General features: G+C 46.7%; 1 protein-coding gene across 1 annotated transcript in view; it reads left to right on the top strand.

The window, feature by feature from the left end:
* The window catches only part of OLFM4 (olfactomedin 4), a 154,493-nt gene that overhangs the window by 100,854 nt on the left and 26,252 nt on the right, over positions 1-27,387 (top strand). The window lies entirely within an intron of this gene.

Below are 27,387 nucleotides of genomic sequence, written 5' to 3'. Positions count from 1 at the left end.
TTTACGGGGTGGCACACTTCCCCAAAGTGCTAGGTGCCATTGATTGCACCCATGTGGCTCTACGTCCTCCCAGGGCATCAGAGCACAACTATAGAAACCGCAAGTACTGGCATTCCATCAACGTGCAGGTAGTATGATGCCAAGGGAATCATCACCTCAGTATATGCCAACTATCCAGAGTCCACCCATGACAGTTTCATATACAGAATGTCAACCCTAAACCGGGACCTATAAGCTGGGTGGTATGGCGATACATGGCTGCTTGGTGAGTATAAATGCCACTGCACATGCCTGCATGTCAGATACTGAGCAATGTCACAACCCCACTAATGATACCCATCATCACCTCCCCAGGGGACAGTGCCTACCCTCTGAGCACCCACATGATGATGCCAATTCGGAACCCCACCACACCACCCGAGGTAAGATACAACACAGCCCATATTGCAACCCAGGGCATAGTGGAGCACACATTCAGAGTGCTCAAGTCATGCTTTCGCTCCCTTGACCGTTCTGGTGGGCAGCTGCTATACGCTCCCCCAGTAGTGTGCAGGATCATAGTGGCAGCATGTGTCCTGCACAACGTTGCAACATGCTGAGGCCTGCCGGTGGACATGGTGGTGCCCCCACATTCCCAACCACATGCACGGCTGCTGCGCATGGGAGGGGAAAGGGCACGTGGTGAGGCAGCCCGTACGCAGCTGGTGGCTAATTACTTCACCTAAAATCACACCCCTGTGGAGTGCACACAGCCCTGGCATATACCAGCTGACAATCAATGATGATGACATAAGGGACAGTCAACTGTCACAACCATACCAGCCTGAGATTGGTCACCTGGAAGTGTTACATTGTGTGCATCCTTGCCTACCCAAAGACAACCAATGCTGTGTCATTAAAAGACATACATTCATGCTGCATGAATGACTACCCCCTATTAAAATACAACATGAAAATAGCACCATGTCACTCAACCCCTCCCCATCTCCGCCACCCAACACACCATGGCATGTCATGCAATGTGAAAGCAAACAAAGCAATGCAAAAGACCTGACACAAGTGTCACAAAGTGCACTGTCCCAAATGGAAACAGCCCACAGACAATATGCTCCCAGTAATCAATAACAAACAGCACACATGACCAAATACCATCAACACAATACATCAACACAGCATGAAACATTGCAAAAACATGACAGTACAAAGTCAAAGTAGTGGTAGTCTTACAACCTGAATAAGCCAGCACATTGACCCCTTCCAACTGCAGAGTGTTGCTGCCATGCAAATGTGTCAGTATACGGCATACAACATGAACTCCATCTGCAAAGGAGACGGCCTTGTGAAGACATGAAGAAGGTACCTGCAAATTTTGAGGAAGACATGGATGCACAAGCACATATCAATACACCATGCAGTGTTAAATACAACAACAATACCCACTAGGGATGTCCACACAGTATTGACTACAGACTGCCCATACAGCTCATGGGAGCCCAATGTCACTGTGTAAATCACTGTCACTTGGTCACACCCTTTGCAAGCCCATGGAAACGGGAAGCAGGAGGGGTGTGTGTGTCACGAACCCAAGCATCTAACCCAAACTCAGGACAAGCCTGCATGTGCCAGCCGGAATACAAAGTGGATGCCCACGGGAGCCACACAAGGCAACACACTGTAAAACAAAAAATCAAAAATGGCCATGAGGGGGCCGGGGTGGGGGGCACACAGGAGGTTCGAGGACAGGGTGCACACCAACACCCACCTGCGTGGATGTTAGGAAAAAACAATACCTCCAGGGGCTCATGGCCTGCACGGCTATGCCACTGTGGGAGAACTGCTGTCGATCTCTTCACCCTCTGCTGCTTTATCAGGAGGTGGTGGTGCAATGGGAGGCAGCCCACTCAAAGCCCTGGTATGGTCCTACATGGCAGCAAGCATGCGGGTGTTGAAGGTCTGATTCTCGAGGATGATAGCGCGGAGATCCCCATGCAGCACCTCACGGGTTGCCTGCATTTCTGCACGCATGGCCTCGCGTAATGCCCGGATCTCCTCACAGGTTGCCTGCAGCTCAGCTGAGAGCAAACGTGTGAGCTGCTCCAGCTGCTGTTCTGCCCTACAATTTCGGGAAGCCTCAAGTTCAAGCAGAGTCTCCCTGATGTTATGGAGTTCTACCCTCAGGGCTTCCCTGTGGACCTGTGACTCTATTGATATGGCTTCGCGCAGAGTCTCCAGTGCCGCCCGTCGGTCCTGTTGGACGCCAACATGTCTTCCCTGTGTGATTGGCAAATGGAGTCTGTTGCCTACTGTTGTTGCTCCATCTGACTTTCAGGGGGGTTAATGGAAGTGGCCACCCTCTCCATTGGCTGAGCCATCATTTCAACTGATGCTGCCTGTTGGGTTGCCATACCGTACATGGAGTTTTCCCATACAGTATTGCCTGGTGGCGCACGGCCACCGTGTCGGCGGGCACCACACCTGTGTGGGTCAAGGCGATCTGCACCTTGCTGTGCTGGAACTGGCTGTGTCTGCAGGACTGCATTCCATCTCTGATCTGCTGGCCCAGGAACAGGATCAGATGTTGTGGAGTGTGACCCAGCATCCGTAACTGCCAAAGGCAGACCTACCAACACTGACATCCCCATAGAGGGCTCTACCCCTGGTGCAGGTGGGTTGGACAGAACAGAATCCCTGCCAGAAGCACTCACCTGCGACAGCACATAAGTCTCATCATCCGATTCAGCACCTGAATAGAGGTCTGGGGAGGTGCACCCAGAGGCACCCCTGGCCAGAATGATCTGCAGTAAGATTGGGTTTTCACCCACCATCACACCACGTCCTCCACTTGTGCTCGGTCGTGGCTGAGATCCCTCCTGGGTCTGCACCATCTCCTCAACCTCACCAGCATCAAGTGCGTCATCACCTGCAAAAACATGAAATACAACAAATGCAAACAGGCATGAGCACCATGGCACACACATAGGCCTGACAAGACAGAGATCCTGTACATGATTTACACATGTCCCACATGCATGCACTGTCAATGAGTTGGAAGGGGAGGCAAAAAGCAGACACTGAGGACACCAAGATGGAAAAGCAACACACTTGCTGCATGGTGGGTAGAACTGGCATCACACATTAGCCTGTGAGTGGCATGTCCAATAGACATACATGACACATGCCAGTACACAGATGGCATGAAGCATAGCCATGGTACATTACACAACTACAGCGAAATGTCAGTGAATGAGTACTGTCACCAATCCATGTGAGATGGACATGATGAGATGAAAAATGGTAAATAGTGTGGCAAAAGATGCATGTGCCACACACTGAAACACATCCAGTGTACAATAACACAGTGATTGTAGGCAGATGTACACATCAATGGTTGGTCACTTTATCATGACAGCAAACAACTATCATGTTCCACATTCAAACAGGCCCCAAAAATTAATGTGAGGCATGATTTGAGGCTAGCTTGTTCTTTGCTCTGCATTTCAGGTCATTCCACCACTTGTAGCAATCATCAGCTGTGCGCCTCACAAATCCAAGGGCACTAATGTGGTCCGCGATGGTCTGCCAGTGTGCCCTACGTTGACCAGGTGTGGTCTTGCACCCTGCAGTCACCACCATTTCGCGGCTATGTTCCGACACATAGGCCACAAGTGCATCAAGTTCGGCGTCATTAAAGCTACGCTTCCTCGACGTGCCGGAGTGTGTAGCCGTGTCTGGGGTCTCAGCCTGTAGTGCCAGAGCACCCTTCTTCTTCTTTTTCAAAGGTGGTGCGGATCCTGTGTGGCTTACACCACTCTGGTCAGTAGGGGCAGAAGCGCCAGTGGACTGTGTACTAGGAATGTGCAAAGGCACAATGACCATCGGTCTTGGTGCAAGCATTGGCTGCAGGGTGATGTTGGCAGGGGCAACGTCGGTCTGATGGACCTGGACCAACACTGTCCCGGCTGGGAGACTCAGAGCTGGGGTGGATAGAGCTGCAGCTGCCCCTGCAGCCTCCCCACCCTGCCTACTTGGGGCAGCAGATGACATTGCTGCCCCAGATCCACGTGGCCTGGTGACAACAACTTGCACCACCACACGTGGCTTAGATTTGCTGACCTGGAAGTCAGCCTGGGAGTCTTCCTGTGCCGGTTCAGGTGCCACAATGGGCCGGTCCAACAAGGGCTGAGCTGAGATGGTGTCAGCTACGTTTCCCACAACCATGGGGGGGTGGGGCATGGGTGTCCCTGATTGGTCCTCCACACATGGGGCCTAGGGGCACCCTGGAAATCCTGGCCACGTCCCCTACCGTGCCCACCACGCCCATCTTTTGAAGGTCGGCCACCTTTGCCTCCCTTACCGCTTGATCGCCTCCCAACCATGGCACTGATATTGTTGTGCGTATGGGAGTAGCAGTAAACTATTGTCCTGGGCAATTGGGGGTGAAAGGGGTAGGGTACTAGATGCAATTCATACCCTAGTGCTCTAGCAAGGATGTCTGTGACCCCTGGGGGAAGATGACGGGTCGCGCAACGCACAGGCACTCCAAAAACAAAAATGAACGTGCACGCAACCCCTCGTAGACCACGTGCGTGGAAAAATGAACCCACACTACACTGTGGAACCCAGAAACACAAAAATAAGCATATGCGTAATACACGCAGCCTACAATGACCCCTGAAGGGGTTCTCGACACACGGGGCAAGCACAGTTGGTAAATATGTGCGCGACTCACCATATGCCTGGAAAAAGAACGAGAAAAAGATGCAAATGTGTGCGTTGGCAACACCCCCGCCAAAAGAAGAATTGTACGCTGTCTGAGGAAACAGGGCAGAAGAAGAAGTGAACGCTGTTTGAGGAAACAGGGCCAACCAAAAAATGTAACGCTGTCAGATGTAACACGGAGTACGAACTTGAAACGCTGTGAAGTAATCGTGTGTGAACCGACAAGAAGTCATAATTCACCCACTCGCTCTCCACGAAAAGCACATACAAGTAAATGGCGTCCTACACGTACCTTTTAAACCGGCCTACGCGTACAATGTCACTTACCCGTGTACGCGCTAAGGCCCTTTCCTCCAATAACACGAGCTGACACTCGGACGTGCAGTTTTTGCACGTGTACGATGAACATGCACCCGTGTTGAGGGAAACGCCCCCTTGTGTGTCACGTCACAGACACGCTTACACGCTTAAGGGCCTTTGGTCCAATGAATTTGTGTACGTGCAGTGTATTCACATGCTGATTCACTATGCCCACGTCGCGAGGGAAACGCCCGCATGCGTAACGTCACAGATGCGCGTAGGCCCTTCCCTCGGATTACACGCATTCACACACGGACGTGCAGTTTTTTCAAGCGCGCTGAACCACTATTCCCAGGTCACGAGGGAAACGCCCGCGCGCTTAACGTCACAGATGTGCTTACGCGCTAAGAGCCTTTCCTCAAATTACACACAGACGTGCAAGATTTTCACGTGCCAAATCACTCTGTATCAAGCTGGCCACGCAACAACACACGGAAGACCATGCTCCTGCCCAGAAAGCCGAATTACTGCCCCCCAGAACCCCGACCATGCTCCCACCTGCCATCTGCTGCTGCCTCCCTTTCTGCTGCCCACATGCCATGCTATTTGGTGCCTGCACGTCAGCCAGGGTTCCAGTTGCTGTGTCCACCCCTGCTGGAACAGAAGACTCCCGACTGAGATACCATCGATCCACAGCCCAGCCCCAGGACCCAGTTGCCCACCCACGCCTGCCTCGGGGGTCGCAATGTCAGGGCAAACACCATCTGAGACCCCTGGCGACCCCCAGCCAGAGAGGCAGAGTGCCACCCGCTTCAGTGTGAAGGAAGTTGGTGTCCTGGTGGAGCATGTCCTGGGGCATTTTGATGCCCTCTTCGGAACATCACGCGCCAACAAGGAAGGACGGGAGAGGATCTGGGACGACGTAGTGGTTGCCATCAACACGGAGGGGGTGGCAACCCGCGACATCAAGCACGTCAAGAATCGCTGGGAGTACTTCAGGTCCAGGACCCTCAACAAGACCCGGCGCCTCGCGGAGGGGGGCCGGGTCAGCATGAGTGACATCCAGATGAGGGTCCTGGAACGCGTATGCCCAGCGCTCCACGCCCAGATCCTTCGGAGGAAGACCTGTCTGGAGTTGAGTGGTAAGTGGCCAAGCATTGGTGTGTGAGACAGGGCATGTTGCAGTGTACTGATAGTCTGATACTTGCCTGTATGTGTGACATAGGCCATGTATGGATGTGTGTGTGCAGGGACATCATGGTCATGCATGTGAGACCAGTAATGTGTGAACCACATGTTTGGTGCATGTGTTACAATGCAACATGGGGAGCTGTATGCCAAATGCACACATGAAAGCATGCCAGTCTCTGTTCTTGGACATGGAGGGGGTGTGAGGGATGGGTGCTGCTGTCATGTACATGTATGGTGCACATGTGTGTGTGTCTGAGAAGTGTGTGTGTGACTTTGAAATGCCATGGATGCATGACACATGTCCATGATGATGTGTACATTCACTCATGCAGTGCGGTCACCGTTGTATGCACTGTGTCTATCCACTGTGTCTGTGGTGTACAAGCCATGATGCATGATCCTCCCGTGATGTGTGTGCATGGGATCAGTGTGAGCCATGATGCATGTGAGTTTGAAGGCAACATTTTGGTTAATAGAGGCCCTTGTACATGGATGCTGATGTTGATTGCAGGCGCCGTGCCTGTTTCTGCATGTGTGTTGCGTGCATTCACCCATGTGTTGTGGAGGGACAGGATGGAAGTGACGTTTGACACTGCCACTCATGTGTTATTTCTTCCTGTCTAGGGGAATATTGTACTGTACCCTGATGCTTGTGTTCTATGTCTCCCTCTACGCAGCGTCAAGTGAAGAAGCGGGCGGAGACGGCGCTGTGGAGCCAAGTGGTGGGGATGCCTCCACCGGGCAGCGACGCAAGGCCCAGCCACCCTCCCAAGACTTGCCATTATCCGGGAGCGAGGGGGCTGGTGCCGCGTCTGGCACTACGGCTGTGGCAGAAGGGCCGGGTGAACCACCACAGGGGCTTGCAATGGCGGAAGACGGTGTGGAGACATCCATGTTGGTGGTCTCCACAGAGTAGGAGGAGCCCGCTACTGAGCCACACATGGGGCCTGGTGGGGGTAGTACCACTGGTGCAAGTGGTGCAGTCCAGGGCCAGGGTCAGGAGGCAGCACAGGTCACCACAGAGGGGCCTGTGCATGTCGCTGTCCTTGACCCTGTGACTGCACCACCATGCACCAGCAGGGATGCCCCGTCCCAGGCCCGTCTGCAGGTAGGGGAGAGTGCCATGTCGTCTGCCTCTCCACTACCTGCGGATGAGGGGACCCATGAAGGTATGGGCTCCGTCCTGATTGGTGTCGCGTTGCGCACGCGTGACATTCGTGATAACGTGCGTTCTTCCTGGGCGGAGAACGCACGTCATCAAGAACATGCGACGTGGCAATGTTGGGAGGGGCTCTGGTCGGTGGGTTCCTACATGTGACACGCACTCTGGCGGACCTCTCCTCCTCTGTGGAGACTATGCGCCAGTCGTTCTCCCCGCCATCTTCCGGCCCAGATTCCACCATGGCCCCCTGTGGACCTGGCCTGACCAACACAGCCAGCTTGGTGGAGATCCCATCCCTGCCACAGTCGGGAGTCGGCGGTCCAGCAGGGGTGGACACCACAACTGGAGACCAGCTGATGGAGGATGTGCAGGCATCATCGGACAGGGCACATGGACAGCAGCAGCAGCAGCAAGAGCAGGTGGAGAAATGATGGCTCGGGTCCATCGACATCAGGGGTCATGCATCAGCATCGGCCAGAGGACAGGAGCACCCTGGAATGGGTGTGTCTTCCTTGTGGCTGCGGTTGGGCCAGCATATAGGTGCGGAGCGGTGGCGGGCGGAAGAGGCGCGGCTCACCATGGTCAGGGCGGAGTTCTCCATGCGTCGGGCATTGAGGCGGGCAGAGTGCCTCGAGGCAACTCGCAGGGAGATGGAACAGGCCATGAGTGCCTTCCTGCAAGACCTCGGGCCAGGACAGAGGCCCGCCTTCAGCAAATAGACATGGAGTTCGATGATGCCCTGGCCGTAAACATCACTGAGTGAGCCGCAGGACTTGCCCGCCGCCATTGTTAATAGTTTATAGTGTTAGGTTTCCTTTTCTTTTTTTTATTTTGGGGTTTTTGGACTATGCACCACACTTTTGTATATAGTTTTTTTGTTAGGTAGGTTATTAGATAGGTTTCATTTATTTTGTTGGGCTCATGGACCCTTGAAAATTGGATTGTATATAGTTGGACCTTGGATTTATTTGGACATTTTAATTTCATTTCACCATGGATCAATGGATTTACCTTTTGCGTTTCATTTGGATTTGGTTTGGTGGACAGAGAGTTTTCTTTTAGATTACTTGAGGATTTTTTTATTTTTTATTTGGACATGCATTTCATTTCATGTTTGCCATTATTTTATGCTTTAATTACTTTAAATTGATTTTCATGTTAATACATTTTGATGTTTTACTTCAAGGTGTGGGATTCGCTCATTGGGTTCATGCATGTCGACATGTGGGTTTACTCAATCAATGGCAACCTGTGTTTGTGTGTGTGACAGACATGTGTTGATGTACATAGTTGACTTTTGGTTTGTGTCATGAGATGGGCATGTCACTGCTGGGTGGGTGAGTGGGTGGGGGACATGAGTGGGACATGAGTGGGGGCCTGCTGGCAGGTGCCCCTCACTGCTGGGGGGTGGGGGTGCTGAGGGACATGAGTGGGGGCCTGCTGGCAGGTGCCCCTCACTGCTGGGGGATGGGGGTGCTGTGGGACATGAGTGGGACATGAGTGGAGGCCTGCTGGCTGGTGCCCCTCACTGCTGGGGGGTGGGGGTGGTGGGGGACATGAGTGGGGGCCTGCTGGCAGGTTCCCCTCACTGCTGGGGGGGTGGGGGTGCAGGGGGACATGAGTGGGGGCCTGCTGGCAGGTGCCCCTCACTGCTGGGGGTGGGGGTGTTGGGGGACATGAGTGGGACATGAGTGGGGGCCTGTTGGCAGGTGCCCCTCACTGCTGGGGGTGCGGGTGCTGGGGGACATGTGTGGGAGCCTGCTGGCAGGTGCCCCTCACTGCTGGGGGGTGGGGGTGCTGGGGGAATTGAGTTGGTGATCACTAGTGCAAGGTAACATGTGGCCTGGCTGGGGGCATGCCCATGGTGGATGGACTGCCTGCGGAACATGACCAGGGGTGCTGGGTATTCCTCTGTGTTGTGGGTTGCCTGCAGGGTCCGTGTAGGGGTTAGAGGGCACACCTGTGAGAACCCACACTGCCAATTGACGTGTGGGACTCCCCGCGCACCCCCTGGATACACGTACCCCGCTCTGACAGCGAAAGCATGTGTGAAACTTCCCCCGTACCGCGTTATACACGTACCCCACTCACACAGGCCCAATCGCTTGTGAAACTTCCCGCGCACCCCAGTAATCCACGTACCCCGCTCGCACAGGCCCAATCGTGTGTCAAACTTCCCGCACACCCCCCAAATCCATGTAGCCTGCACGCACAGGGCCTGCCGCGTGTGAAACTTCCCACGCACCCCAGTAATCCATGTACCCCACTCGCACAGGCCCAATTGCATGTGATACTTCCCGCGCACCCCAGTAATCCACGTTGCACGCATGCACAGGGCCTGCTGCTTGTGAAACTTCCCGCGCACCCCCCAAATCCACGTACCCCGCACGTACAGGGCCAATCGCGTGTGAAACTTCCCACGCACCCCAGTTATCCACGTAGCCCACAAACACAGGGCCTGCCGCGTGTTCCTGCACACCCCCCAAATCCACATACCCCGCACGCACAGGGCCAATTGCATGCGAAACTTCAAGCGCACCCCAGTAATCCACGTACCCCGCTCGCACAGGCCCAATCGCGTGTGATACTTCCCGCACACGCCAGTAATCCACATAGCCCGCACGCACAGGGCCGCTTGTGAAACTTCCCGCGCACCCCCCAAATCCACGTACCCCACACGCACAAGGCGATCGCGTGTGAAACTTCCCACGAACCCCAGTAATACACGTACCCCGCTTGCACTGGGCCAATCGCATGTGAAACTTCATGCAAACCCCAGTAATCCACGTACCCCGCTCGCACAGGTCCAATCGCGTGTGAGACTACCCGTGCAACGGGGTACGTGTATTTGGAGGAGTGCGTGGGGAGTTTTACAGGAGTTTTCTTGGTTGTGAGCCTGTGCGCCATATACGGGATTTCTGCACTGTACATGGCACACGGGGAGGGGTTGGGGGCGTAACTGGCACTGCTGCAGGGTCGCTGCATCACTCGGCGCCACGGCTGGTTTTGGATGTTAAAATCCATGAATACGCTGTGCGCGGAAATGGATTTTAGCGCACGAGGCTGGTGCAGAAAGTCGCAGGCGCACACTGTGCACCAGCCGCGTGCGCCACTTGTGCGCAGAATTCTATGAATTACCCCGTTAATTGGGCAAACGGCTATGGCAGGGGATGGGACTTTCTCCTGTCTGTCCCCAGGGTCCATTGGGCACAACAATGCATGCAACAAACCCAGCAGATGTACCTTAGAAGTGAATGGGAGCGAAGCGGTCATTTGATTGAACTGCACCGTAGAAGCCGCTGCACCTGTTATTGAGCTGACCAATTAGCAAGAAGTCTCTGATACAAATCCTATAGTGGCCATAAGGACGTGAGCTCCGTTTTTTTTTACTAATCTTTTATTGAACCATATTAGCATTTATTCTGCTTCTGTTGGTCAGATTTCGTGAAATAAACAAACAGTTATGTTTTGACATGTATTTGTCTTTGTAGCAACACCCTCATCATACTTTTACATTTCTGAATGTTTTAAAATCACTATAAAAATACATTTTCCAAACTTGTGGCAGCAAAACTTCAAACGGTCCCCAAAATGCATGTTTGCCATGCAGAAGATTGCTTTGTTTGAGATATTAGAATCATCCATATATACTTATAAACTCAAAAGTGAATTTACAAAAGGGGGAAGGCTGATCATTTTATTTTTAAGAACTGACATTGTAGGGTCATTAGTTGTCTCAGACATGGGAGATTCACAATTTTCATCTGGAAACGGATGCTCACACAATCAGGGGGCTGGAACAGCAAGCAGGAATACACATTCTCCACCCCATGTTTCAGCCAACCGAGGCTCTTCTCCGGGTGGCGCCATCTTTTTAAAATATTTTTTTGTATGTGGGGAAGAAATAGGGAACCTCTTATCCAGCAGCTCACTCAACTATAATTCTTCGTGCATGTAATTTCAAGCCTTGGCATCTCTGCTAAAGTCTCAAATTGAGAATTGCGGCACTTGCCCTGTTTCTCCAACAGTTGGAAAAAATGATAGCCAAAAAAGATGAAGAAGAGCAGGAGTTGCTACTCAACCACATGTAACAAGGCAATGACAGGACACAAGTGAAACCATAAAAAGAGGCTGATGGTTTATTATGAGATTATATAGCAATAAGAAGCCAATGAATGGTGAGAAGTTCGAGAAGTTAAAGATTGTATAGGTAGTATTGTATTAGTTATTGTATTAGGTATTAGGTAGCACTTATGAGGGAATTTGTTTTTTTTTTGCTTTTTCAAAAGTTTGTATAAACTAAATGAAAATTAAAAAAAATTTAAAAAAAGAATTGCGACATGATGACTGATGCTCACACCCATATTCTCACTCAAATTCTTGGGTTGCTTAGGTTGCCAAGACCTAAGACAAACATTGCATGCGATTAGGACTTAACTATAGAGGTCATATCTACACCCTTACCAGCACCTGCTGTGAATAACATTAATGTAGCTAAGGATTTAGATGGACTAACCTCTAACACTACCCCAATGGCTTGTTGAACCATCAAGTATGTGAAGCATAAGAAACTGTAACTTTTAGCCGGACTATCCTTGATCCCTTAACCATCTATGATACCAGTATTAATACAAGGGTGGTGGGGAGGGCATACGAAGAAAAAACAACAAGAGATGCTCAAAACATCATGGGGTTAACTCAATTTCTAAAGAACAAGACAAGATCTGTGCTGATCCAGACCTTTCTCTTGATTCCACACTCTCACATCAATGATGAATGTCAAATCAGATAAGACCCCAGATGAAATTAGTCAGGTATTTAAAAGAAGAGTACAACTGAAAAGAAAAAGAGGTTGGGCATGGCACATTAGTATACTGTGTATACTGTGGCACCAAAACTCTATGCAAACCACACAAAAGTAACACACTAAAAATCAGACTAGAGGTTACTCGGCTATCCATGAATATATTGATCAACTATTTGATCTAATTGTACTGCCAATTTATTTGACCAGAACACTACATACCCTTTCATTGCTGGGGCAGAATGAGCTCCCTACTTTAACTAATCCAATTCATAGGTGTGCTTTGCCAAACACGCCGGTACTGAAAGTGCCTTTAAACACCTTACTAAGCCCAAGGGCCATTTTCATGACATTATGGCTGTTAACGATCCAAAATGGTGTCATTTAACATCTGAAAACCCCTCCAAGGAGGAGTTTTGATCCCTCATGACCCACAAAAGTGTTAGTAGAATTCAGAGTCTGTTCCTTTGACACAATTCCTTTGTAATTAATCACTCTTCCTTTTTGAACTTATGTCATCATATTCTCCAGCTGCGTGTCATTACCTCGAGAGACATCAATGTTATGTTACGTTATTGCATTTGTACCGCGCCAAAGCCTGAAGGCATCCAGGCACAAAGCAGATGGGAGAGAACCCGATGAAGAAGCCAAGACTAATTATTCATTAATATGAAAGAGGGTGGTTTTGAGCTGCTTTCTAAAAGTCATATAGTTCTCCGTTTTGGCAAGATGTAGAGGTAGAGTGTTCCAGGTGCAAGCGCCCTAGACGTGAAAGGCACGTCCAAGGCCACGGCTTGCCTGACACGGTGAACTTTTAAGAGACAGTCACTAGATGATCGCAAATTTCTAGTGGGTTGGTAGGTACTTACCCTATCCGTAAGATAGTCTGGGGCACTACCGAAAACACATTTGTGGCAAATAGACAACAGTTTGAACTTAATCCGCACTGCAACTGGCAACCAGTGCAGTGTTTTACGTGCCACGGAAGTAAGCTCAAAGCGTTTCATCTGAAAAATAACACGAATAGCAGCATTCTGTATCTTTTGTATTCCTTGAATAACGGCTCTATTGGCACATCCCATCTAGGCATTACAGTAGTGTACCCGGGGGAGGATAACTGCTCTGACAAGGTTAGTGCAGTGCTCAATGGAGACAGGTGGTGCCACTTGCCGTAGTACTCTTAGATGGTAGTTAGTGCTTTTAGTGATGGCAGCTACATGGGCTTCACTGTCCAGACTGTTCTCCAAGTAAGTCCCCAAGGTCTTAACCTTATGAACAACCAAAATCTTGCTTCCATCGATCTCAAAGATCGGTTTTGGACGCATTTAGACAGAGCCAGTTGGTTGACATCCAGCACTTAATAGTCTGGTACACTGAGTCTAGAACTGCTTGATCTTTCTCGTAATCCCCGCTGATCTCCAAGACAAGTTGGAAGTCATCAGCGCAGTTACAAAATAATAGATCCAGGGACTCCAAATCATTACACAGGGGGTGAATATATATATTGAACAACAGGGGGGAGAGACAGGCCCTCTGTGGTACTCCACAAGTGATTTTTTACATAGTGGCCGCACTATCGCCCCAGTGAACGCAGGAATGACGACACTCAAGGAAGGACCTAAGCCCGTTGATTGCCTTAGAAGAAAGGCCCCCCACTGTGGCCATCCGGTCCAGTAAAATTTGACGATCCAGCAAGTCAAAGGCTGCTGATAAATCTAATAGCATCAGCAGCCCTGACTTGCTATGTTCTAACTTGGATACCATGTGGGTCTGGAGATCAAGCAGTGCACTCTCGGTACCATGATAACTCCGGAAGCCAGACTTTCCTGTGCAGAATGCCAGCATCCAGAACATAGGATTGGAGCTGAATTGTAGCGACCTTATCAATAGGTTTGAAAAAGAATAAGGTATTAGTAATGTGCCTGAGATTGGCTGCATCACTAGGGTTTAGCCTGACCTTTTTTAGCAGAGGGGAAACCGCAACATTTTTAATGGCATGTTTAATATGACAGAATTGAAAAGAAGAGTTGACGTACCTGCAGAGGAAAGGGACAAACAAGTCCCTATGCTCCAGAATATATTTAGAGGGGAACAATTCTCCAGGGCAGTTTGTGGGAGGCATGGTTTTGAGAGTGTCATATATCTCTACCATGGACACATCTTTAAACCTGAACCCAGTATCTGAAACTGTCTGAATAGGGGAATAGAATTCCGTACAGGATAGACTCTCTCTGGGGACTGTCAGAAACTGTCTGTCCCATAATCGGATTAAGTGTAGAAGCCAAGGGGAGGGTGGATGTTATGTTGACATAGACTCTTCCATGATTTTATTTTTTAGCCTTTAACAGTTTATCAGCAAATGCTTTCTGCACTCTGTTGCAGTCGTCTCTTGTGGGTTTAACAAGGGGTCTCATGACAACGGGTTTTTCCCAGGACCTAAAAAGTCTGAAAAGTTCCTTGGTATGATCCCCATCAAGATTAATTTGGTCGTTATAGAAGGACTTTTTTGCCTCCGTAATCAAAGTTTTATGATCTCGTCCCTTCATTTTCCAAGCAGTTAGATTTTCTGGGGAATTTGCTTTCTGCCATACTTGTTCTGCCTGCCTTTTACTGGCTTTAAGTTCAGCCAGGACGGGAGAAAACCACTTCTGATGGTTAGGCGAGTCTCTAACCGTTTTAGATTTTAATGGAGCAAGCTGTTCTAACATACCTAGAATTTCTTCGTTATAGCTTTTAATGAGGATTTCAGGGTCATCGGAATCATTTGTTTTCCTCATCAGATTTCTCATGCATTCTGCCAGCGTGGAAGGCGTAATAGCTTTAAAATGCCTGGCCATTATTTTACGCACATGTTCATGCATTATATGCTGTTTGCTGGGAAGTTTCACCAAGCAAGACACAACAAAGTGGTATGGCCAAATGAGGATGTTTCCACGTTCAAGGTGGTGGAGATCCCTGACGATTGTGACTTGGTTACTATAGTTGTCCCTTTTTATCAGGGCTCAACCATTGATTGTTTCCAAAAATGTAAGGCTGACTTTTATAGGTGGGGTAAAAATGCACACACAACAAAGGGTACTGCTGAACCAGAAGAGCTTGGGAACTTTTTGTCCCCACATACATCTGACACCACCAAGCCAATGAATAATGGGCTGATTGATGCTCAAGTGCACACTCAAATAGCATCATCTATTAGGGTTGCAACTAATACTAATGGCACAGGATTCACACATGTTGTAGGCAATCCTCCAGTACACGAAGCGAGTAAGCCTGACTATTGGACTTGGCTGTCTAGCTTCCCACCAAATTATTTTATAAATCAGCCCTAACCGTGGCTTTAACCTGATTTCAAGGAATAGTCAAGGTTTTATTTGTTTGAGGAGATGGACTGCTTAATAATTTATATCTATAAAATGTAATTTTATTACAGGAAACCTGCTTTACCAAATTTGTTGTACTGGATGGTAGGATCACTATCTAGATGTTAGCTACTAAAGGTTCCTTGGTTTGTCCTAAGGGTGGGCTTGTTATCAGCTGCAGTGCCGCTTTTAGTTTGACCTACCTTTGTGTACTCTCTTACTTTGTTCTGGCAGGTTTATTAACAGGATACACAGAGGATGGCCAAATGTTTAAACTGCTTATTATTAACATGTTTGATCCTCCTGGCATGCATCACTCTGGGAAACTACAACATATTATCCTTAATTTAATTGATTCCCATAACTATGGATATCCAATTCTGTTGATGGGTCATTTTTTATGTCAGAATACCTCCAAATCAGTATTACCCTGCCCTCGTCCCTAAGTCTGAACTATTGTAAACAAAGCTGGATGTACAGTGATTGGGGTGGGCAAAATTGTTAGGTAGACTTAATTTATGCATGTTGAATGGAAGATGCGAACATGATACGCTGGGTCTCTATGAATTGTGCTTCAACTAGTGATTATGTGTTTGGCCCAGTTTCCATGTATTATTGTGAATTAGATTTGCTAATTGTTGCTAAGGAAGAAAATGATAATTTCCATAGCTGGTCAAGAGGCTTTTTGCCATTAGTACCTCGGTCCATTACACGGGGATAGTAATGGTGTTTTTTTTTTCAGTTTGCAGACGCATCGCATTTCGCAGCCAAAAAAAAAAAGAAAATGGGCACCACGGATTGGGAAGCGTAGTCCGTTCTCCCTTTCCGTGGCGGCCAGAGTAAACACAGAAAATGTCCACCATGGAACGGGAGAAGGGACTAAACATAGTCTCTTCTCCCTTTCCATCGCGGCGTGAGGACAAATATGAAAAACGGAGGCCAGCGGGAGGGACACACTGCAACATGAGCTAGAATACCTTTAGGTAAGGGTCGGAAACGCACCCATTGGTGCAAAGATTTCTACCTTTTTGCGGTGCGGCGGGTACTAATAGGCAGTGCTTCAGCAAGTCCCACATCTGCAAGCCTAGAAATGTTGGGCTCCTTCGATTTTTAAGAAGTTAAATATGTACATTGTTGAAAATGTTTGGAAGAAAGGATTTACTTGACAAAAATGTAAAGCAGATATCTAAGTAAGAAGACCTATACACTTCTCTGCCCTGTTTACGCTGTTTGGGAAAGCAAAAAGGGCAAATAATTGTAACAGTGCCTTTTTGATCCCTGAAAAAGGGGTTCAGGTAGACGTGCAGAGAAAAATAGATAGACCATGAGGAAGTTAATGAACAATTCTGAGGAGCCACCACACCTGAATGTCATATTTTAAACACAGTGCAATCTATTGAATTATTGGACTTCTTTGCACCTCGTTTTCTAATGTGTTGGCTTTATCCAGACTTGAAGCATTCAAGTGGGCTTTTGTCAAGCACCTCCCATAGGCTGGACGAAGTTAATTGTAAGCACACATTAACACCTGACTCGCTATTCTGTGATTGAGTACCGCAGGGTTAACCCTTTGGCCACGTGCTTCTATCTAAGATACCTGCTCTGAGGTTCACACTTAGTTATTCCCCAATAATTCACAAACATGAATGGTATTGGTAGAGTGTTCTTGGCGGTCCAGGTTCCATGACTGAACAATATGAGCCCAAGTCATTCAAATTCTTTCTCCAGTGGTTGGACGTATAGGGTTCTAGGCACTGCCATATACAGTGGTGCTCTGTTCCGTCAGTTTCCTGTCTAAAGTATCATAAGAAAGGAGCCTCAGATCACACCACCATCACAATACTCCATCTGCTAAGCTTTGGTTGAAAATGCAGTACACTGCAATAATAATTAAGCAATATGCCCTGAGCGGTGGGGGCATTACTGAGTCAGGTAATGCCCCGGGGCCCATAGTTACAGGCCTGAGCGAAGCGGGTAAAAAATAAAAAAAAAAACACCATAATCCCCTGCTCGGGATGATGGTAGCCTCCAGCCATGTGGAGGCGCTCAGCAGGGATGGCCCGCTTCAAGCCGCTACCCGCTCTGGACAAAGGAGGCAGAAGGTAAGTGGGGTGGGGAGGGCAGGGAGGTGGGAGGAAAGGGGAAGAAAAAAAACAAAACCTCACCGGAGCCCCCGGCAAGTGTCAAAGTCAGCTTCTCAGCTGTGGGGAGGCTCGGAGCGGGGATGGCCCTGCTTCGAGCCTCCTCATTGGCTGAGGGGCTGCCACGCCTCCTGCCGTGGACAAGGCGACTGGAATCCCGGCCGAGAATAGAGGGATTCTCGGCCGGGTAATGACCCGGCGAGAGCTTATCAGAATGCGTGTTGCATTCTGCTTGACTCTCGCCGGGAACTAATAAAAGACTTGCACTTACATATACTGGACCAACGCGCGCAGTGCAAGAAAGGCAATACAAGGCTAGCTGTCAACAGCCTCTTCCTTTGTCCTTTTTTAACACATTACTTATGCATTTCAATGGCCGCTGGAGGCATATGCTGTGAGGAGGATATTGCAGTCCTTCCGTTGCCTTCAGACTTATGAGACATGAGATACGTGTTTCTGCTTTCGTTAGGATGGATGGGCGATGTGGGCAAAATGATACATTAGTGCAATATATTCATTTGCATAGACAGAACATGTGCATGTTCATCACAAGTTTGCCAGTAACCCGCCTATACTACAGGCAAGTTACTGACAAACTCGCCTTACTGGTACCAGCACCCGATATCCCGGTGTTGCAGGGATACTACATGGGCCAACAATAGCAGTAAATTACTATTACTACTAATCACTACTGAATTAGTAGTAATGGGAACTATTAACCGTTTTTAACTGTACCAGTGATTCAGTCATTTCTGTGCCGATAGGGGCCTGAACTCCCAGCAGGTCAGGCCTGCCGGTAGTTCACTGCCCCTACTGGCAGACTCGGAGTCAGCCGGTCTGGTAAAAATGCCATAGCTGGTAGTACAAGCATTTTTTACAGAATGTTTACTGGACCGGCTCACCCGTAATGAGAATGAGTTCACTTTTTGTATAACAAGTGAAACACAAAATCTTATATTAGGTTTCAAGAAGCACAAATTACCCACATCTATATGTCGCTGTGAAAAAAGTCTTATATCCTCAGCTGTCTTTTAATGCAGATCATGATTGGTTCTAGAGGAGCACACTGAAGGAACCACAAGGATGGATGGCAGCCTTTTGCAAGCAAATAGACAAACCACAAGCCACCACCTACATAAAACGGATGCTGACAAACTTTGAAATGATTAACCATATCCTCATCACCCAACCACACTTTGTATCACAATTAATACCTAACTTAACTTGGTGTAACTCATGGTCAGGCAAAGCCATTTTCAACAAAGCCCACACATTATGCAACACATAGAACAAAAACGAGGGCACGTGATTAATGGCGGCCAGATCTTCAAAAACCTATTCTGGGAGTCAAGAACAATATGAAAATCAATTTGAAAAACATGGTGGGTAATGTTGGGTGGAAAAACGTGGTGATGAAGAGCAGGGGGAGGTAAAACAGAAAACACGTGAATTAATTGCAGACCATTGCGGTAAGAAAAGGGGAGGAAAAAGGAAGAGAAACAAAGTAAAAATTAAAAAGCTCACTTAACTCGCACCACGTGGAAATAAGGTTTAACGCTCTGCGAAATGTTCCCAAATCCTATCAAATTCTTACCAGGCCAGTTGGACCATATTCAAAAGTCGTTGATCGCACCCGTTCAACAAATTACTGTGTCTGACAAGTGCTCTCAGTAGGAATTAACTTTCTCCCAGTGCAAATGCTTTATCTGCTTTTCTAAACCTAAGATTATCAGTCCACGTCCTTCATTCCCTTGATGCCAGGGTACAAGTTTGATCCTTACAACAATCTCCATCAAAAGCTTTTCACACCTTGGCCAGTCATTAATACTGTGTGTGTGAATGGCCTATGGCATATCACAAGAACAGCACTTGCCATCCAGTAGCAACTTCAACCTGAAAATATTCACGGTGTCCAGTATGACCCCAACACAACACCTTGATGTATATAAAACAACTCTCATCCACCTTTGATCCAAACACCTGTCTCAGGATATCCACCATGCTATCTTCCAAAATATCCTTGTCCCACTCATCAGACCACGTCCATTGCATTTTGGACAAGTTACCTGTTTTCAATGCACCACTCCACCACAACATGACAGAAAGGTCCCTCCCCTGCAATAACTGAAAAGCCCTGGCTACTCTTTCAACAGCGATGTCTTGGAGCAGTAACCACACTATCCCTCAGTATTTCATAACTTGGAAACCTGCTCCTGTTCCCAATAAGAGAGGTGCTGCTTTTTGAAGAGAAAGGGAACACTGCTGTAATAGATAGAGCCAAAGTCTAAAGGTTATACCTAGCATTAACTTCCATCCCTTACATTTGGTAACTGGCAGAGCATCCCTTTCCCGTGAGGTTGCTTTTAAGGCCCACGGGAGTGGAGTCCCGACAGTACAGAATGAAGAGTTACTTGACTCGAGGAGGAAGACTATGCGAACGGTAGAGCATTCCCCATACATTCACATTGTTCTATACTGTGCACAAATCTAGATAATCACAACAGGACTACAAAAATGGAAACTAAATATAGTCACAAAGGTGACTGACAGTAAGTCACTGGATGATCCTTTGACCAGAACCAGATCTCTGATTAAGCATGCAGTCAAAGTTGCCACTCATATCAAGGAAAGTCATGTCGATATCTGCGCACTGAGAGAAACCTGGAGTAATGAGGCAGCAGGATCTTGCTTGGAGTCAGCCATCCCTACAGGATACAGTATCCTAAGGATGGATAGAAAGGAGGGACGCAGTGGGGGAGTAACCATCATATTTAGAATAGATCTTAACGTATGGGAAATCAAAACAGACGACATTCAAGGTTCAGAACTCCTTGTTGTTAAAATTGGGATCACCCCCTAAACTTACTGCTTATCTACAGAGCCCCCAGGGTGTATTTGGATTTCCCAGATCAGTTCTGTAATTGGGTTTATCTATGCTTAAACCCAACACAACATTATTAATAATGGGGGATTTTAACCTACGGTTCGGGAACGAGGCAGATGCCATTTCCAGGACATTAGAGGTTGCTCTAGGTTCTTTTGGACTTTGCAATTTAGTTACTCGCCCAACACATATAAAAGGACACACCTTAGATTGGGTGGCGGCCCATAATGTTATGGTCTCACTCCTAGTAATTCTACTGCGTCCCTGGTTAGACCATTCTTGGATTTATTTCCATGTCACTAATGAGCTTTGCTCAAAGATAATCTCTAAGGCTAAGGTATCAAAGTTAGCCATAAACCATAAGAAATTAACACAATACATTTCATAATATATCAGCATCACTAGCCCCAGTTGAGAGGAAGATCTGCCAGGAAGGGTACAAAGACAATAATTGGTTCTCCACAGAAATTCAAAAACTTAAAGATGAGAAAATAAAACGTGTTTTTACTCCAGGAGAAAAAGTCAGAAGTTAACTGACCTAATACTTTACAAAAGGCTCAGTTAAAGTTCTTAAAACAGCAATTAAACAAGCCAAAAAAGATATGATTATCAAGAGGATTAGTAAGTCCACATCAGACATGAAAGAAATTTTCAAAATTCTTAGAGAACAGGAGCACCCCAGGGGTCCCAATAAAGAACCTTAAATAAAATAAAAGAAGACTGGTGTCCCTCAATCCAAGAAGCAATGTCTAACAAACTTGCTAACATTAAAAGACTCCCTAAAGAATCAGATACATTTAGAGAACCCACTGACACTGCAGAATCACGACAGCAATTTCACTTTTCTCCAGTCTCGGAGGAAGAGCTAGCTAAAGTCAATAACCCTCTTCTGCTATGATCATTGATCAACGTCCTAATAGTTTAATACATGCACTCACTAAATTTGTTAAGGCATCCTTTGCAGAAAATCATGTTCCCATTGGTCCCAAACATGCTTGGGTCACACCATTGTTAAAAAAGCCCAACCTTTACCCATAACTCCAACCAGCTATAGACCAATCACAAACATGTCCTTCCTCCTCAAGATCTTGAATAGGGTGGCATATCTCACAACATTTCAATAACCACAACATTATTAATAAAATTCAATCAGGGTTCAGGCTGGGCCATGGGACTGAAACAGCCCCCCTTTACCTGAAGTCCAAGTTACTAGAAAGAATGGACAGTGGGCTTGTATCAATACTCATGATTTTGAATCTATCTGCAGGATCTGGTGGACCGCGAAAATATTGGCCACCAAATTCAAGAGCATCGCTGGTTTTTCAGATCAGGCCACTCAGTGGATGGTATTGTTTCTGAGTGCAAGACAATGCAGGGTAGCAAGCGGGGAAGTCAAAGCTAAACCAGTCACACTAACTTTCGGCATACCACAGGGGGCATGTGTCTCACCAACCCTTTATAATATATTCATGGTTCCTTTTTTCAACCTCCTGACACCAAATAATATCATATTCACAAACGCAGTGTGTCATTCCGTTAACAGCATGACGAGACACTTGTCAACAGCATATATGATATTATACAGAAGTGGATGATTCAAAATCAACTGGCACTTACAAGTGAAAAAACTGAACTGATGGTGGTTGGTTCAGAACTGAAGCTAACCAAATTGAGCCCTTTATTCAGTAGTTTTATTATAGCAAACCACAAGCTAGACATCCACAGAAAAGTCAAAGCATTAGAAATTTGAATATGAAAGCTCAAGTGAGTAGCGTGGTTTTGTCTTCATCCTATTGCATAAAACTACTCACACATCTTCGACTGTTTTTCTCACAAGAGAATGCAGAAACAATTGATTGCCAGAGCTATCATCGGCTCAGAAATTGATTACTGTTGCAGCCTACTAATTGGCATCCCTTACAGATAATTCAAAACAGGGCAGCAAGGGTTATTAAAAATCGTGTATCAGAGCCTAGACATAGTCTACACTGGCTATCGGTCAAAGCAAGAATCACCTTCCGACTGATGATGATCACTCATAAATGCACTCTGGGCATGATGCCAGACTCTCTCAAGGACTGTATTGTGGAAAAGAAAAATCAGAGACACCTCATATCCAGCAACACATCATAGCAAAAAAACCTGCAACTGTAAAACCAACAAATCTCTCAATGGAGCTTTCAGTATTGCTGCTCCAGTAGGATGGAACAAACTTCCTCTGGATATAAGAAAAAGTCAAGCAATAAACGTGTTCAAGAAGAAACTGAAAACCCTCCTGTGTTGCTAAAGTTAGGGAAGGTGCATACAAATTTACCACAGCGTAAAAAAAAACCTGGTTTCCTCATTGTCTTCAATTCGTCTGTATGTCTTGCTACATGTTGCGCCCTTAAGCCTACGGGTAATCGGTTTGTGCAGTAGAAATGTGAAAGTAAACTATATTTGTGTTGCCAATAAACATAAAACAATCTTATCCAAAATGCAACAACAAACTATCTTAAAGGAGTATTGTAAGCATGGTATACTTTGCAACCCTGTTTTTACTCCCCAAAAACACAGAATTTGTTTTCATTTACTATTTTGTACCCTTTGGTGCCAATTGGACCATTAAATCTCTAAGGTCAATGACCACGCCCAATGAACTATATTATACAAGTATTATTATATATAAGCCTTGTGAACAAACTTCACGCACGTTTTCAAAAGGTTTGTCCGACGTTCTTCCTTGATGAATCACCCAAAATGTGGGTGGTTCAGAATTACTGTCTTAACTATTGCAACTGCCTTCTCCTGCAAATTAAGCATATTCAGATACAAGTTCCAATGTCCAGCTAATTTTCCAGACCATATTTATTTTATTTGCTTTGGAAAATAGACCACATATGGTCCATCTACAGTAAGTATGAGCTTAATTGTCATATTTACAGATATGGCCTCAGTTAAAACCTTATGTGGATGAATAGGAAACACATTTGATTGTACCCTGAAAACGGTCCTATCATTTTGTGAGATAAACATGTCATGCAACTACTACAATAACGAATGTTTAAGAGCAGAAATAAACACCCTTTCTCTGTGCAAAATACTTCCCTTTTAAACTCAAAATGTGTTCATTTTTCTTCTGCATAACATTAAAAGGTGAGCTATTTGTTTTCTCCTAAGGAACAAGTGTTCTTTCACATCTTCAATGTCGTATTGTGCATTATTTCTTCTTTTATCAAAAGATTTACTAAGAAATAGTATCCAAATTTACATAATGGGCATCTTTTTTCCTTAGGAAAAATGTACTTGTTTAAAACTCTGAATTTAACATCCATTTCAGCCCATTATTTAAACGAAATGATGCCCAGAAAGGTACCGATTAATGCTGTAGTTTGCTCGTTAGACTGATTATTGCCCGTAACTGGCTTAGTCTGGAACCGGTTTGTAGTATTGCATTTCTACTTGATACTGAAGTCATTGTACAAACGGTGGATACGATTTCAAGCAGACACTGCACATTTGTGTCAATAGCATGGATAAAAGATTGAGGAGCTCATTATTAGTTGGGCAGATTTATAAACAGGAATCCCGCAGGAGGCAATTACTGCAACTGCAATTAGTATTCAGGGACGTCATTTAGGGGTCGCCAGAGGTCGCAACTGCGACCTCTGACTTCTCCCTTGCGACCTCTGTGGTCTCCCTTGTGACCTCAAAAAAAAAAAAAATAGACATTTTTTTTTTTTGTAATGCAAGCTCCTGGGCTGTGGCCAGCACCATGTGGCTCTTTACTTCTGGAGTGGCTGGCTTTCTTGTTCAGGCCCCTTAAAAAAAAGAAAAATAAGAACAGGAGTGCCACAAGTCTAAAACTATCAGCACTGACCCTAAATAAAAAAGAATAGGAATACCAAATAATGTGTCTTTCTGAAATTCTATTGCTAGACTCATTAAAGGTTTATTTTAGGCACACTTTAGGGGGTGAGTCAGTGAATTAGTCTGTTCTTAAACTCCTCAACACAGCCTTTCATCCTTCTGAGGTCGATAAATGAGTACAAACACAGGTTGGGTGATATTGGGTGTATATTAACCGTAAGTGCTATATAATAACACATCATTATCATTTGGTCATGGACGTCTGCTTGCATTCACAGTAATTTGGTAATATGGGCCTATACACAATGATCTTAATGATACATATGGCGATCCATTCTTGTATGAAATGCACATCACATTATAGTGATATCGTAACTACATTTTTCGTAGTGTACAGAGCTATGTGATGCCACTTCCTGTTTTGTCAACGGGAGAAAGGTTGTGTTCCATCACTTCCTGCGATGTCACTTCGGCATGGGGTCACATTACATCACTTCCTGTGATGTCATCAGGGGGTCAAGGGTCGTGTGATGTCACTTCCGCTACCCCAGGCATTTTGGTGAAATGACGTCCCTGTTAGTATTCCTGAAGATCCGCCCAATTCCGAGTTTCCGATTGGCTCAGTAACAATGCCAGTGCTCTTGCTGTAATACCACCAGAATTATAGATGGCAGCTATCAACCAGGATGCAATATTCCTGTGAAGGGCTACATGTGACATCTGACATCTGTCTATGATATTACTCGGAACCCTGAGGTAAAAATTACCAAGTAGTTGAAAGCTCCTCACTAAAATGTTGCATTGTGTTTGCCTCCTATGTCCCTTGTCCAGCCCTGTACTGTCCCTTACAGACCAGCATGGCAAGAGGTAACTATTCACAACATCAAATATACAAAGTGTTTTCTACTCTCATCCTACAACAACCCAAAAAGGAAATTAAAAAAAAAAGAATCATGCAGAGAATGCTGTATCGTCTTACCGTGATGTCGCAGCAGTTGATTTTCATGTTCATATTCCACGGGTATGACATCACAGCAGGTGAGTACAAGATTCAGAAAGGGAAATGGTTTGTATATGGGTTCCATATAAAAACAAACAGATCTGACGTGTTTTCAGAATCTGTGTTCTGTCCGCGGATTATGAAGAACTCATTTCTACTCTATGAAATGCTCATTTTAACAGTGAAATGTCACAAAGTTATCATTAACCTAAACCTTCGATCAATCAAGATACCCGGAGGACATCCGTGTGGCAGTAGCTGGTCTTCAATTTTTTTGGCCTGGTTCCCCCCTAAGCAAAACTTGGGCATGTCACCCCCCCCCCGCAAATGCCAAAGGGACAGTATGTATTGCGAGCCGTCACCGCACCCTACTCCCAGTATATTCCCTGGGCTCCCCCACCTGCTCCCATCACAGTCGTTGGGCTCCCTCATCTCACTCCTACCCAGTCCTGGGCTCTCCTCACCCCATCACACACCTGGGGCTCTCCCCACCCTGCTCCCACCACTATCCCATGGTTCCCGCCCATCCTTCTCCCACCACAGTCCCTGGGATCCTGCCATCCTGTTCCCAACAAAGGCCAAGGGGCATTGGTGGGTAGTGATTTTTTTAAGTGGAGGGGCATAACTATTTCCCCAAAAATTCAATAGCGACCAGGTGCAGTGAGGGAGCCCAAACCAATCAAGGGGGGTTTGGGCAGTTTTCCTCAAGTGCATTTTTTTAAAAATAATAATGGGTGCAATGTTGCATTGTAAAGCATACTTTAAAACAAATGGGTAAATTGCCAAACAGTTTTTAATTGATGCTGGGGGGCCCAGGGGCAGGCATTACATTTTTTACTGGACATCTATGATAGATGTCCAGTAAAAAGATATCATCCCTGTCCCCTGTGCCCCACTAGGCCTAACACAACTTGATTATGTGTCTATGCAAGGCGCTAGGGGGCCAAAGGGAAAAGCAAGTTTTTTTTACTGGACATCTATGATACAAATCCAGTAAAAATAATACAATCCCTGTCCTCTGGGCTCCACAGCACCTCAGAAGGCGAGCTGATGTTGGCAGGTGGGTAGGGGGATTGTGCAACAAAGGCATTTAAGCATTTTTAAAATGCCTTTGTTGTGTAACCCTCCTTCCCCCCTCTATCCACCACTTGCCAAAATCAGCTCAACGGACCAAAACATACTAACACACACACACACGCACATTCATACACCAATCCCTCTAACATTCACACAAGCATCCATCACCATACACTTGCTCATAACACAAGCATACATGCATCCATACACATGTTTAAATAAAAAGAAAATGAACATATACAAACATTCTGCATTGGCCTGCATGTGGGTGCTAAAATGCCCTGCTCCAAGCTGCTCTGTCCGTGTGTAAGAGGAGGCGCAGGAGCCTCCCCTCACACATACAAACATGCAGTCCCCCAGCCAGCATTTCCAATGAGCTATGCAATGCTGGCGAAGCAAAACACCCCAGCACTTGCATGGCTCAGTGAGCATGTGCGGCTGGGGAACTAAACTGAATAATAGAACTGGAAATAGGGTTTGCCTTTGACAGTTCAGCCAGCCCAGGAGCACTCCCTCAGCTGGAAAAAGCAGCTGAGGGAGTGCTCATTATGTCACTGGGCTGGCTCCTTAGCTACTCCATAATGGGTGAGGGGGGCACTGGGTGGGCAGACCCTCGCCATTATGCATGAGCCGCGAGGCTCGGACTGGCCTATAAGGCAATGGGGAAATGCCTGTACCAAAAATGCAAAATGCTAGTATGGGCCAGTCAAAATGGGCCACCTTTTTGGCCAATGTGGGCCAGTTTGATGAGTTACTTCACTATGCAGTTAGTAATTTTGACCATTGTTGCTGAATACATATTCCTTAATTATCACAATTTACTTACATTTTAACATAAAACACCCCCTTGGGTACTATTCAAACAGTCTGAGACTAAAGCTTTGAAAATCCATGTACAACT

The sequence above is a fragment of the Ambystoma mexicanum genome, chromosome 7q (genome assembly GCF_040938575.1).
Source record: "Ambystoma mexicanum isolate Mex_15411 chromosome 7q, UKY_AmexF1_1, whole genome shotgun sequence".
Classification (NCBI taxonomy): Eukaryota; Metazoa; Chordata; class Amphibia; order Caudata; family Ambystomatidae; genus Ambystoma; species Ambystoma mexicanum.
This window is presented reverse-complemented; position numbering and strand designations above follow the sequence as displayed.